A 13,271-nucleotide genomic window follows, 5' to 3' on the forward strand; every position below is an offset into this window, starting at 1 on the left:
TTTTCTGACAGGAAGGAGTATATGATATGATAAGAGATGATATGGCATTTGTAACGCGCCTATACACAAGTGTTTCAAGGCGCGACGAGGCAGGGAGGGGGGGAACAAAGGGAGACAGAGAACGATCCTATTAGGCCAGGTGTCATTCAGATTGCGCAAGTGCATGGGTAGGGGGGACGGAAAAAGTGCAGTACAGGGTTAGTAATGAACAAGATAAATAATAAGGGCCAGCTGGTGGCAAGTGCAAGATAAGTGCAGACAAGTTCTGGGAAGGGGGGCTGTAGGGATACAGAGACAGTCCCGCAGTGCAGGGGTTGCCAGGAAGGCAGTGCAGGGGAGAGTGGCTGGGCCAAGGACCGAGATTGGTGAGTGGCCCAGTTGCTGATTCAGTACAGTTTCAGTGATTTAGCAGGGGAGAGGGAGAGAGAAAGCAGAAGCAAAGAGGAAGGTTTTGAGGTGCTTCCGGAACCGGAGATGGTTCTCCTCAAGTTTCAGGGAGGCAGGAAGGCTGTTCCAGAGGGAGGCCCCTGCTGCGGAGAGAGATCTCCCCCCCAACTCGTTGCTTGGAGAAGCGGGTGACCCTGAGGGAGTTGGAGGCGGAAGAGCGAAGTGCTCGAGAAGGAAGATATTTAGGAAGGGAGAGTTGAAGGTAAATTGGCCCCAGGCCCCAGAAGGCCTTGTGGACAATGCAGAGGGTTTTGAACTTAATCCTCGCAGCCACAGGGAACCAGTGTAGCGATTTCAGTCCTGGAGATATACGGTCCCTGGGCTTAAGGCCAAGGACAAGTCTCGCAGTCCTGTTCTGGACGAGTTGCAGAGGGCAGAGAGTAGAGGCAGGCAGATTTAGATAGAGGCTGTTACAGTAGTCCAGCTTCGAGAGAACCAGGGCTCTGGAGACAGTGAGCTTCTGGGGGAAGGAGAGGAAAGGAAGGATACCTCTGAGGAGGTGCAGCTGGTAGTGTGACTTCTTAGAAACGTCAGAAATGTGAGGAGAGAAGGAGAGTGTGGAGTCGAAGATGACCCCGAGGTTTTTTGCCTTGCAGGTAGGAGCAGGAAGAGGGCCAAGAGAGGCCGGCCAGAGAGCTGCAGGGAAGGAGGGAGTGGGTGTGCCGATGAGTAGAATCTCGGTCTTCCTGGCATTAAGGCAGAGGTCGTTGGCGGCACACCATTCCTGGATAGCAGAAAGACAGTCAGAGATGAGGGACGGAGAAGAGGAGGCCGAGGGTAGCCTGAAAATGAGCTGGGTTTCATCAGCATAGCACTGAAAGTTGGGGCAGAGAGCAGCGATGCGGTGGGCGAGAAGTGCCAGATACTGGTTGAACAGCCAGGGAGAGAGGTTAGAACCCTGGGGGACACCACAGGTAAAGAAAAAGATGTTAGACAGGAAAGACCCCAGTTGGACCTGGGAGGGTCGATTTGAGAGGAAAGAGGTCAGCCAAGCCAGAGCCTGACCAGTAATACCCAGGTTATCACGGAGACAGTTGAGCAGGATGGTATGGTTGACAGTATCAAAGGCAGAAGAGAGATCAAGCAAAATGAGAACACATGGAATGTTAGAGTCAAGGTTCGAAAGCAGGTCCTCACGGATGTTCAGGAGAGCAGTTTCCGTGCTTCTGGCAGCTCTGAAGCCAGACTGATGGTCATGAAGGCTACCAACAGATTCAGCATGGAGATTAAGCTGGGAGATGGCAAGTTTCTCCAGGAGCTTGCCCAGGAAAGGAGTGATAGAGATAGGGCGATAGTTAGCTGGGCAGGACGGGTCGGAAGAGGGTTTCTTAAGGGGGTGCTTGAGAGGGGATGGGAAGACTCCAGAGGCGAAGGAGTGACTGCAGAAGTCAGCAAGGGCAGGAGCCAAGGAGTCTATGTGGTCCGTAATAGTTTAGGAGGAGCAGGGGAAGGTACTGCAGAGTGATAGGGAGGGAGCTGCAACCTGTCAATGCAGGGTTAACTTGCATTGCACCCTCTGATGGGAGGGAGAATGCATACACTGTTGGAGGATGAAGCAACATCCTCGGACTGTGGAAGTGCAACAAACCAACGACTGCAGCCAACCCTTCAAATGGTGGGAGAGTGGCTACCATCAGAGACATTGTGTGGGCAAAGCAAATTACTTACACAGGAACCTCTTTGTATTTGTATTAGATTATTATTCATATCGCGCACCGAACCCTGAGGTAACTGGGCGCTGGAAAAACTTGGGAGTTACATACATGGAAAAACAAAATACAGAACAGATGAGAGGACCAAAGGTTACAGATAGGTCTGGCATCAAGGAACATTTGTCACATTTGTCAAATAACATAACATAAGCAGGAGTGCATCAGGTAAATAAAGTGGAAGTGCTGGATGGTATCAAGATACAGACAAGGGGTGCCTCATTGGAGGGGCTTGTTGCTCAAACAGTTTTTTATTCCGGCTTTGAATGTCAGGAAGGAGGGTTCTTGTCTGTAAGAGAGGGGTATGGAATTCCATCGTTTGGCCGCTTGGACTGGGAAGCTGGCTCCTGCAGCCGTTTTTAGGTTGAACCTAGGTACTACAAGGCAGTGAGAAAGGGCAGATCTGGTGGTACGAGAAGATTGGCGTTTACAGATTTTAATCGGACAAGTATTTGGGGGCTGTGTTCGTGAGGCACTTGTGCGTAATAGCAAGGGTACGGAGCGTGATTCCGTCACGAACTGGCAGCCAGTTAGCATTGCGTCTAAAGGTTGGGATGTGGCTGGACCTGCGTAGGTCGAATGATGCTCTCACTGAATTATTTTGAAGGACCTGGAGCCTGTTTAGGTTAAGTTCAGAAGAGCCTAGAAAGAGTGTGTTGCAGTAGACCATTTTTGACAGTGCTAATGCTCTAGCTAGCGTTAGGTAACTGCTGGTATACAAGTAGGATTTACAGCTGTAGATTAGCTTATTGGTATAGGCTGTGGAGGCTGCCACAGAGCTGACTTGTTTCTTGAGGGACAATGTTGAGTCAAGATAGACCCCCAATGTTTTTATTTCTTTGGATACTTTGATCGTGTTACCGTCAATGTCGAAGGACGAGTACCTATGGTGAAGTTTGTTCAAGCGTGCGCAAATGCCGACAATTAGGAGCTCGGTCTTATCGTCATTAAGGCATAAACTGTTGGTAGCCATCCAATCCTGGATTTCTAGGTAGATATTGTTCAATAGTTTAGAGTCTTGGTCATAGCAGCCAATGAGGGGGGTTGAGGACTTGGGTGTCATCTGCATAATAAGTGTAGAAGACACCCAAGTGGCCAAGGCAATCGAATAGGAGCTTTGTAAATATGTTGTATAATGTAGGTGACACGCACAAACCTTGAGGGACTCCACAAATTGTGGGGGTTGAGTCTGCTGAGGCTGATGGGGAAAAGACTCTGGTTGTCCAATTGGAGAGAAAGGAGTTGACCCAAACAGATGCATTGGTGGAGCATGCTGCAGCTGTGGTGAGGTGTCCCGTGAGGATTTGGTGGTCGACGAGGTCAAAGGCCGCTGACAAGTCTAGGAGTAGGAGGATCACTAGATTGCCTTTGTCCTTCGCCTCGTCCATTTGGATCTTCAAGTCTAGGAGAGCTGTCTCCATTCCATGTCTTGGCCTGAAACCGGATTGTCTGAGGCCTAATAGATCATTTTCCTCTAAGTGCTTCTGAATTTGCAGATATGCAACTCTGTCCAGAATTTTTAGAAGGAAGGAACGGTGGTAATGGGCTTATAGTTTGTTAGGATGTTTGGATCTAGGTGTTTTTTTTTTTATAGGAGAGGCATAACCCAAGCTTCCTTGAGATTATTAGGGACTTAAATTCATCCTTCATCAGTGTGGCGATGAATGGGGCTAGGTCTTTCCTTGATAATGGAGGCTGGACAGATGTCACCTTGACAATGAGAAGGTTTCAAACTTTTAATGATGTCTTCCACTTCCTTTGGGGTTACTTGGGAGAACGCGAACGGTGTGCAATGCAGCTGATTTTTCTCTAGCGCCGGTTTGGGATAGTGGCTGCTTGAGAGGCTAGTCTTTTTAGATTCAATTTTGTCAGCAAGTGCTTGCTGGATGTGGGAAGGAGGTGCTGGGGATTCAAGCTCCTTTAGCATACTAAAGAGCTCTTTGGTACTTGATTTGGCGTTGTGGATTCTGGTGTTGTAAGCTTCTTTTTTAGTAGATAGGATCGCCGCTTTATAGATTGCGGCTGCTGAGGTGAACAAGATTTTGTTATGAATGGTGGGTGATTTACGCCATAGGTTTCCGCCTGGTATTTCTAGTTCAGGTGTGAACCACTTGTTAAGATGGGCGATAGGTTTAGCATTTCATAGTTTGAGAGGTGCGGAGGTGTCTAAGGCTGATTTAACCCTTTAAATGCCAGCGACGAGCCGGCTCGTTGGTGGCACTTAAGGGGTTAATGAGGGGGGAAATGTTGGCGGGTTTGGGCGGTGAATACCGCGATTTTAAAAAAAAGCCATTAGCACTGGGGGGGAACCTCAATGGCACTTAAGAGGTTAAGAGTATCATTATATAGGTCGACCAGCTTGTTGATGTCAAGGTTCTTGAATTTGGAACCGTCCAGGATGTTGTTAAGGGGCCGGAGACTATCAATAGTGATGTTGTAATTTCTGGATAGGGAGGGTGGGGCTAGGGGTTCCAAGGAGAGAGCACGAGATGAAGTGGTGGTCTGAACAGGCCACTGGATGATTCTGAATAATCGTGATAGAGCAGTTGAGGTCGCAGTTGAGGTCGGACACCCAGTCCAGTATTCGACATTTGGAGTGTGTCGGTTTTGTGACTCTGCTTGAAACCCAGTTGGGCGATGGAGTTTTCCACAGCTAGGGCATGAGGGTCGTTAGGGTCCTGTAGACCTAGGTTGAGGTCTCCCAGGAGGATGGTTTGGGAACCAAGTTTGGTGTTGGTGGAGGAGGTTAGTGATGTCTTCCTCAAAAGAGGAAGTTGGGCCCGGAGGACGGTATACGAGGTGTATAAGTAGAGTTTGAGTGACCAAGAGTGTGAATTTCACTGACAGGAGCTCTGCAGAAGGGAGGCTGGTAAGGGGAGGTAGCGCTAAGGCCCAGGTGGGTTTTTGAGATGAAGGCCACTCCTCCTACTTTGCCTGAGTTTCTGTCTGCCTTGATAATAGTATATCTTTCTGGCAGGGCTAAGGAGAGTGCTGGGCCTGCTGCCTGGTGAAGCCAAGTTTCTGTGACAGCCAGGAAGTCCAGGCGGTTGGCTGTGATGAGATCGGCAATCTCAGTGGCGTGGGCTACAAGTGAGCGAGCGTTGATGAGTGCTCCTTTGATGGCGGATGGCAGGAGGAGAGGCTATAGGTTCTCCTGTGCTCGGTTTGGACGGGGCCGGTGGGGTGATAGTTGGTGGATACGTTTTAGTGGAGAGTGGCTCTTGCCGTTTACACCCCAAGGCAAGGAGTGGTGTAAATTACATGAAAATATAGCACATTGGGCCAGTGACAGTGCCCAAAAACATGACAGGATTTAAAGTCAAAATTTACATTTCTATTTGGTAACCTGCCAGGATGATAATGGTTGACAAGTGATGCGTGGTTAGGTTAGTCATTTGGTAGCTCATCGTGCATGTCCAGCTGCATTGTCGCAGTTCTACAGATAAACAGTCTACCAGCCATGTTTGCTCAAAGATAGGCAAAAAGACAACAAAAACGGAACACCATGTATATAGAAGAGCCTGGCCCCGCTTCCATCCATGCAGCTGCATGCAAACGTTCCTATCAGTTTGAAAAGCAGAGCAAGGCCACAGGAAAGATCTTTTATAGTATTACTTCCTGAGTTTAAAAGGAATTTTAAAGGTAAAAATGCTTTGCATCATTTACATTCATTAATACGTGCAAGTGTGGAATACATACCATTTTTACTCCCACCGCACAAAAATAGGGAGTAAAATATTACCACTCATTTTTTCCAGAGCCTTTTGTACCACAATCCCATGCAAACCTGGTGCTTTGGTTTGAGTATCTTCAAGGTGTCGGTAGGCAGGCTGAAAAGAGGCCCCAGGCAACTCACAGCAAATTGAGGGTCCTCAATGTATGCCTTGGCATAGCATAACCCGACGCAACAGGAGTTAGCATGGCATCACATAAAATAGCATAAGCCCAAAAGCTGGAAAAAAGCTTTTGTGAAATATAAACAAACAAGGCAACCTCTCTGATGTTTTCAAAGACAAAAAGGTTCTCTGCAGTAGCTACTGGAGGACCTGCTGGGCAAGGAGCGACAATAATAACCACCACTTTTATTAATTGTGAATTGGTTAATTTAAATCAACGTTACACAAACCATCAATATACATTTAGACATGCAATGGTAAATAAATGTTTAGATTACAATCAATCATCTAAAATCAAGGACATTTGCCTAAGAATAAGATCTAATACTATAAATAGATGGATATAATACAATAGAAAGCAATATACACAAAACCCTTTGTTTTGGATAGTTAAATACTTAAAAACTTCAATGCAACAATGGTAAGTTGAATCGCGTGGACCCTCAAAACTCGATTCCAAAAAGGTCAATGTTAATTTATTGTAGGCAAGACTCGCAAACTGTGAGTTATGTTTTTCATTTTCCGCAAATGTGGGACAATAAATAAGTAAATGATTTCTAGTTTGAGTGGCTTCAGTAATATAACAAACTAGTAGTACCACCCGGCGCTGCACGGATCTGTAGCCAACATGCACGTCGGGGTCTGCTATAGCCTTGTGTAGGTTTTGTGTCATAACTTGCTATTTTTTTAAAAAAAAAATAAAATAAAAAACAAATGGCTAAATTCAGCAATCTCCCGAAAATAGTCTATACCGATAGCACAGGGCCGGACCCCGCTCCACCCATTTGCAGGGCGAATGGGTGGGGTTGGTCAAATTCCATTAAGAAAAGTAAAAGGGAACTGAAAACCCTTCTTCACTTAGTAGGCAGTGCCAGCACAAGAATAGTCAACACAGGGTCATGTTGAGAGTTAGTGTGTATTTGGTGTGCCCTATTTTGGGACACGTGTTTGGGCAATAACTTTGCCTTTTTCAATCAGGGCTACATACATTAAATTACATTAGGATGAGTACCATAGCCACAAAAAAAAAAATAAAGTTAAGACAAAATATATAGCAAATGAAAAAGTTACATAGTAATTGAACAATTGTGGGTGTCAACACAGAGAGAGGGGAGGGGGGGAAAGGGAAGGGATGAATTAGGAAATGAGAAAAAAACCATTGGGTGAGAAAACAAAAATTATTTAGAAAACATTGCAAATTGGATTTGGTGAACAGTTTAAGCAAATTAAATTCTTCGTTCGTGATTCTTGTTGAATCCGGGGACAAGGGACTGGGGACACGGGCAGGCAGAAGGTGCAACACACCGCCGAGGCGATATCGGGGTAAAGGAGGGACTCCAAGATGGGGAAACTGACCCAGGACCCGGGAGATGCGGCACCCGACACACAGAGTTCTTGTCGTGGCCCCAGCCCACTAACATAAAGGGGCTGGGAGACCACGACTGACACCAGCCGCAAATTATCCCTGGGGACCTTTGTACACAGCCTGAGGCGCAGGAGTGGGCACGGGAGGCCTGTCATACCTGGCAAATTGCGAATAGGGACTGTTGAGGGGCACGGCAACCACGGTTGGTGTTAGACCCATTGACTTGCGATCACCCCCCAGAGGTGCTGGTGGAGACGTTCCAGAACGCCTATGAGCTGGAGAGGTGCTCTTGGGTGATTTCAATACCAAAGTCCGAGGGAGATGGCGGAGGCTAGGGGAGATGGGGGGACTTCCCCTCCCCCACCTCAGCAGAGCTCGGATCCATCAAACATGATATACAGACTATCCTGGAGGAGACCAGAGGGATGAGGACAGATATGGGGGCTAAGCTGGCAGACCTCTCGGCTAGAGTGGTCACCCTCCAGGACAGAATGGATGGGATGGAGGCAAACCAAACCTCGACTGGACTTCTGGAGACGCAAATGGAGGCACGCTTCATGGAAATGGAAAGGCGTGAGGATGAACTGCGCCTCAAGGTGGACGATATTAAGAACCGGGAGAGATTGATCAGTGGTTCTTCAGGATGCAAGAGGTTGAAGGGGAAATCGCCAGTGGGCCTGGAACACAAGATACAGGAAATAATAATAGGGATGGTTCTAGGTTCCAAGGAAGGAGAGAGATGGTCACCATAGACAGAGTGCACCACGCTGGGGTAACCCGTGGCCCGCGCTCAGTCTTGGCGCGTATGCACTACTATGGGGACAAGATTAAGATCCTCGAAAAGGCGGGAAGTATGAAGGAGAGGGCGACTCAAGGGTGGCTATTTTTCTAGACCTAAGACCTATCGGAGCATACACTGTTGAGGCGCAAGAAGTGTGGGGCTCTTACTAGATGGCTCCAGGAGAAGGGGGTGAAATACCGATTGGGTTACCCCTTTGCATTGGTATTCGAATGGGGGGGGAAGAGAACGATACCATAGGGTGGCGGAGGAAGAGATACAACGTGTCACGGATGACCTGGTGGGCCGCTGAGAGGGGTCAACTCCAGAGGGAGGCGGACAGGTCTAGATCCTAACCAGAGCCCGGAATCACTGCAAGGAAAGCGTAGGGCAAAAGGAGGTCGGAAATTCCAGAAGCTTAACACGCTACCACCACGGAATGATGACACTTGAGAACGGCCTGAGGATTTCCTTGTCTCTCCATGTTTCTGGGGGAGTACCGCGGACCCCTTACAGGGAACCCATTGGTGTTGAGCGGGTTGGTCTGGAAGGAAGATATGGTGGCTGTTTTTTTTTTTTATTACTGAAAATGAGTTGCAGGATGGTTGGGTAGGAAGGTGCAGAGGGGGCACCCAGTGATTTGAGGGGGGTGGTCTGGGCGTTGGAAGAGTTGATTTATTGTTGGATTAAGAGGCAGGTATGGGTAATGTCCGAGCTATGGGTGCCAGAAGGGTTGAAGGGGCTGCCTGCATTGACAAACAAAGCAGGGGGTCGCATCCTGATTGGGATAGGGAGGGAGGGGGGGAAATAAGAAAGGGATCCTCATGCAGTGGAGCTCATATGCAACAAGGGATAAGTACTGCTCAGGAAACGCAAAGAGCAACCAGCGAACGGTGAAGATGGGTTATGACTGAGGTTAGAGTAGGCACACTGAATGTGAAGGGACTGAACTCCCAGAACAAGAGATCCCTAACTAGCAACATGTTCCGCAAGCAGAAACTGGCAGTACTCTTCCTACAGGAGACTCGCTATGGGTAGGGGGCGGAATCGAATAAAGGGCAAGGAGACTGGCGCAAACTTCTGGGCCTCCCATAGGAACTCCAAGAAAGACGGGGGGGGGGGATCCTACTCGATTAAGTCATTTAAATTGATGGGGATCCACATCAAGAGGGGCTTTGGTGGCCGGTACCTAGGAATGAAAAGGAATCCATGAGGCGACGCAACTCACACTCGCCACCCCGTTTGCACCCAATGGGGTAGTAAACCCAAGGGGAGGCGCTATGGAAATGGAAAGATAAAAGTGGGCGGCATAGAATTTAAAGAACAGTGGGGTGTGGTCTTTCCATTAGTATAGTTATGTCATACTTTAATTCTCAGTATGTGTTATTTACAAAAAGCGATGGCTTACAATAGATTTGCCTAAAAAAATGAATGAACCCTTTCAGGGCCCTGGAAGAACCATGTCAACAGTGCGGGCGTAACAAACGTATTAGTAAAGCTCCAATCACACGCGAGTATGAAACATTACACGTGCGTATTTTTGACTAAGCGGTTTAGTATATAGCCGCTATTTATTGTAACTCCCCCCATCAATTTCTGAAGAATTAATCTTGTTCATAAATATTAAAATATGATTTACATAAAAAAAAGAAATATCACAAACACATTAGTGAGAACATTGTGAAACAATAAATGCAAATACAGAAAATACAAAGAATTCTGTTATAAACCGATGTGAATTGAACATTTCAATGCAGTCAGTTAGTACATGTTGGAAGCTTGTCATGTCAGCAACTCAGAGCTGTAGGCAATGTAGTTAGAACAAGAAAAGCATGAATGTCTAACTTAAATAAATTATAATAATTGGCAATGAACCAATTAATGGTTGTGCTCCAGGTACACGTGACCAAACCATGGCTCAGGTCGTGCCCCATCACTAAATTCTTCTACCTACTACCCAAAACAGCAACACAACTCCAACCAGGGATGTTGCAGTGTTTGGTAAGGCACGGGGCAGAAATGTGGTGCGGTCCACACCTTTTTGCACTGGATCTGTAGCACCTCCAACAGGAAAACATAAAATTCCCCCTTTGAGTTTATGGATGGAGGAACCCAATTTGTTTCTGGAACTGTAAATTTAAAAAAAACAAAGTGCCATGTTCATGCCAATAACCAAGGATATGTCTACAAAATGTCAACCCAAAGTAACATGACCACGTGCCATTAAACACCAAAAACGTGTTCCTGATAGCTTATCCTTATATTCTCCTGTATATACTCTCTAAGGTCTTTTCGTAATACTCTGCTACTTGAGTCTACCACATTTCTGTCTGTATATAATATTTAAATGTTTTTGACCCATCTGTTCTGAACGTGTTAACTCTTTCTTTGTTGTATATAATTGTTGACTTTAGCTCTGTTGTTTATAAATGTAACATAAGCTGAAAATATTCTAGTCTCTTTCTCCGCCGATACCTTCGGGTCTGGCGCGCATTATAAATAATAAAACAAACAAACTAAGCGGAATTGTACTAAACTATCCCCATGGCAGTGCAGAGAAGCCCAAAAAGCCAAATGCAACTAAATGGTCCAGCAAAATCCATTTGCAACTGGTTGGAATTTCTGCCAACAGCATAAGGCACTATGAGATTAACTTCCTCACCCATGGTCACTCACTTTGGTCAAGCAGTGATCCTGATAATTTAACACGTTCTGCAATTTGCTCACGCTCTAGTTGTTAATGGTACACATATTAAAGTTCTGAATTTAAATACCTCATACAGTCCTATAGAGCTTACCTGGAAAGTACATAAATGAAAAAGTAAAGAATTACAACATACAAATCCTTGCAGTTGAAACACGTTAAGAATTATACCTTTATTTTACACATCGTGAATTGTAGACTGCAAGTCACAGAATGAAAAGTAACGCAGCTGTGGAAAATCTCAACGGTTTTACACAACTATACATTCAGAACTTAAAGTCACACAATAAAAGGAATTGTGCAGTGAAGTTACAAGCTAATAGTAACTGCGTCACAAAATGTAAATACACATCTGAAAGCAAAACCTTTTTAACATGTCAAACTAGTAGAGATCACCCTTACAAACTAAGCATTAAAAAAAAGGTCGGTGTTTATGTAATTTAGTTTTGTCTTGGAAATAGAAACTATTTTGCAGTTAACTGGAGCTTTGAGCGAGCTTTCATTTTTAAACGTCCCATCACAACTCATTCAGGCATAATGTAATGCTAATAGAGGGCTGTGTTAAAATAACTGCCAGTCTCTTTTTAAGGTGCTGGCCATAAAGCAGTGTTTTATCGGCAGAGTCCTGCCCAAAACCCGAAATTACCCCATTGGTCTTGCACGCCTGCTGCACAATGACCGGGCACAATTAGCTGCATCATCTGGCGGGTATGGGGCGTAATAAAATGTGGATGGGGTGGGGGTTGCAGATTGATATGGCACACCGAGCTGCGTATGCTTAGTTACAGCAGGAGAATATACTAGACAGTGATAAACTGCAGGATGTCACTGCAACATTAATGTAAGAGGCATATAGAGGTGCACCCACCGATAGCAGAGTACTTAACGGTGATAGGATCGGGGAGGCAGGGTGCAACTGCAGGATTAATATGATATGCACAGTGAGCTGTCGCTTCTGAACGGGGTGGCGGTTGTGCGGGGGTGTATACCGCACAGCGATAGAGTGCTGGCAAATGCTGCGACTGCAGGTCAATGCCCAAAGAGCTGCATCCCCTGACAGCAGCGCCGATTAACTGAGGTGGGGTTTCGGGCTGTCAGGGCAGGATTATTGTACAGTGCACCGTAAACTGCAGCCTTCGACAGCGGGCGAGGGAGCCTAAGGATTAATGTGAACTGCACAGAGAGCTGCATCTTCTGACAGCGCAGGAGGGGGTGGGATATGCTGCAGAGCAATGGGAGAGATAACTGCAAACGCTCATCCTCCCACCCAGCCTCGCGGCTACCCCAGCCTTGCAACGCCGTAGCTATTGGGCTGCCGTTGCCTCTGCACGCTTTCCGATGACATCCAATTGTCAGCGTTCGCATCTCACCTTCTCCATCTCTGCCTCTGGGGCCGGGATACGCTGACTCCTTCGCAGCTGTCAGTGCCTTTTCCGGCAGCTCGCACCGGAAGTGACGACAAGCGCAGAGCTCTATGGGAAAGGATGGGTGCATTTGGGCACAGAGTTCGGATGAAAATTGAAAGCGTTTATGAAGTGGATGGTGTGCGGACATCAGCTATATTGTTGGTCTGAAGATTTCCCATGCATGCAGATGCAATTATAATTAGTGTTGAAAATATTCGTGTTTACCGTCTTAAATGAGCCAACACCCATTTAAGCATGCAGGAACGTTTTCAACTGCAAAATACATTATCGATTTTTTAAACTACTGTAACATTATTTAAGGTTTCCACAGATATTTTTCTTTGTAGTGAACGCATCAAGGATTTAAAAAAAAGTTTATGGATTGTCTATTTTAAAAAAATACCTGGAAATGTAGATTTCGGATTTAATATTAGGAATACAGATTTGAAGTCCTACTGATACAGTTTTAAAATCACACAAAGTCCAAAGTTTGATGCTTTTTATTAGACTAACAAAAATATGCCAAGATGGTGTGTCCTGGTTTTTCGCATTCCATCCTGGGACCTGTAGGCTTATACAAATTTGAAAAACGAAAATACCGGAGTCATCAGGAAAAAAAATCCAGGACTGGCTCGCAATGGTCCCTAGCAAATGAATTACCAGAAAAAAACAGACTGAACGGTTCTTGTAGGAAAAAAGGAGCTATTTTAAGTGTATGCATGGAATATGAGTTTGATATGATATGATAGTTTATATAGCGCCTATACACAAATGGCCTCATTACGAGTAGCCCAGTAAAAGCGGGTTCATTACCGGCATGCCGGAATGTGGGGGTTCGTGCTCGTATGAACCCGCTATTAGCAGGTGATTACGAGTGCGCGAGCACGCGTGTTCCTCCATGCCGGTACTGGCAATACCGCCATGCTGCTAAAGGTCCTCCAACTCCCCTATACCGGCATCGCGGG

At 46.3% G+C, this 13,271-nt stretch overlaps 1 protein-coding gene across 42 annotated transcripts in view; it reads right to left on the reverse strand.

The window, feature by feature from the left end:
• The window catches only part of MADD (MAP kinase activating death domain), a 2,081,072-nt gene extending 2,068,712 nt beyond the window's left edge, over positions 1–12,360 (reverse strand). For 41 of the 42 annotated variants that reach the window (XM_069623145.1, XM_069623139.1, XM_069623144.1 and 38 more), the window contains exon 1: positions 12,271–12,360. The gene's annotated coding sequence lies outside the window, so the exon portion shown is untranslated. The remainder of the gene's footprint in view (positions 1–12,270) is intronic. The other variant, XM_069623116.1, reaches the window with a different exon arrangement.
• Between the last annotated feature and the right edge of the window lie 911 nt (positions 12,361–13,271).

The sequence above is a fragment of the Ambystoma mexicanum genome, chromosome 11, assembly GCF_040938575.1.
Source record: "Ambystoma mexicanum isolate Mex_15411 chromosome 11, UKY_AmexF1_1, whole genome shotgun sequence".
Classification (NCBI taxonomy): domain Eukaryota; kingdom Metazoa; phylum Chordata; class Amphibia; order Caudata; family Ambystomatidae; genus Ambystoma; species Ambystoma mexicanum.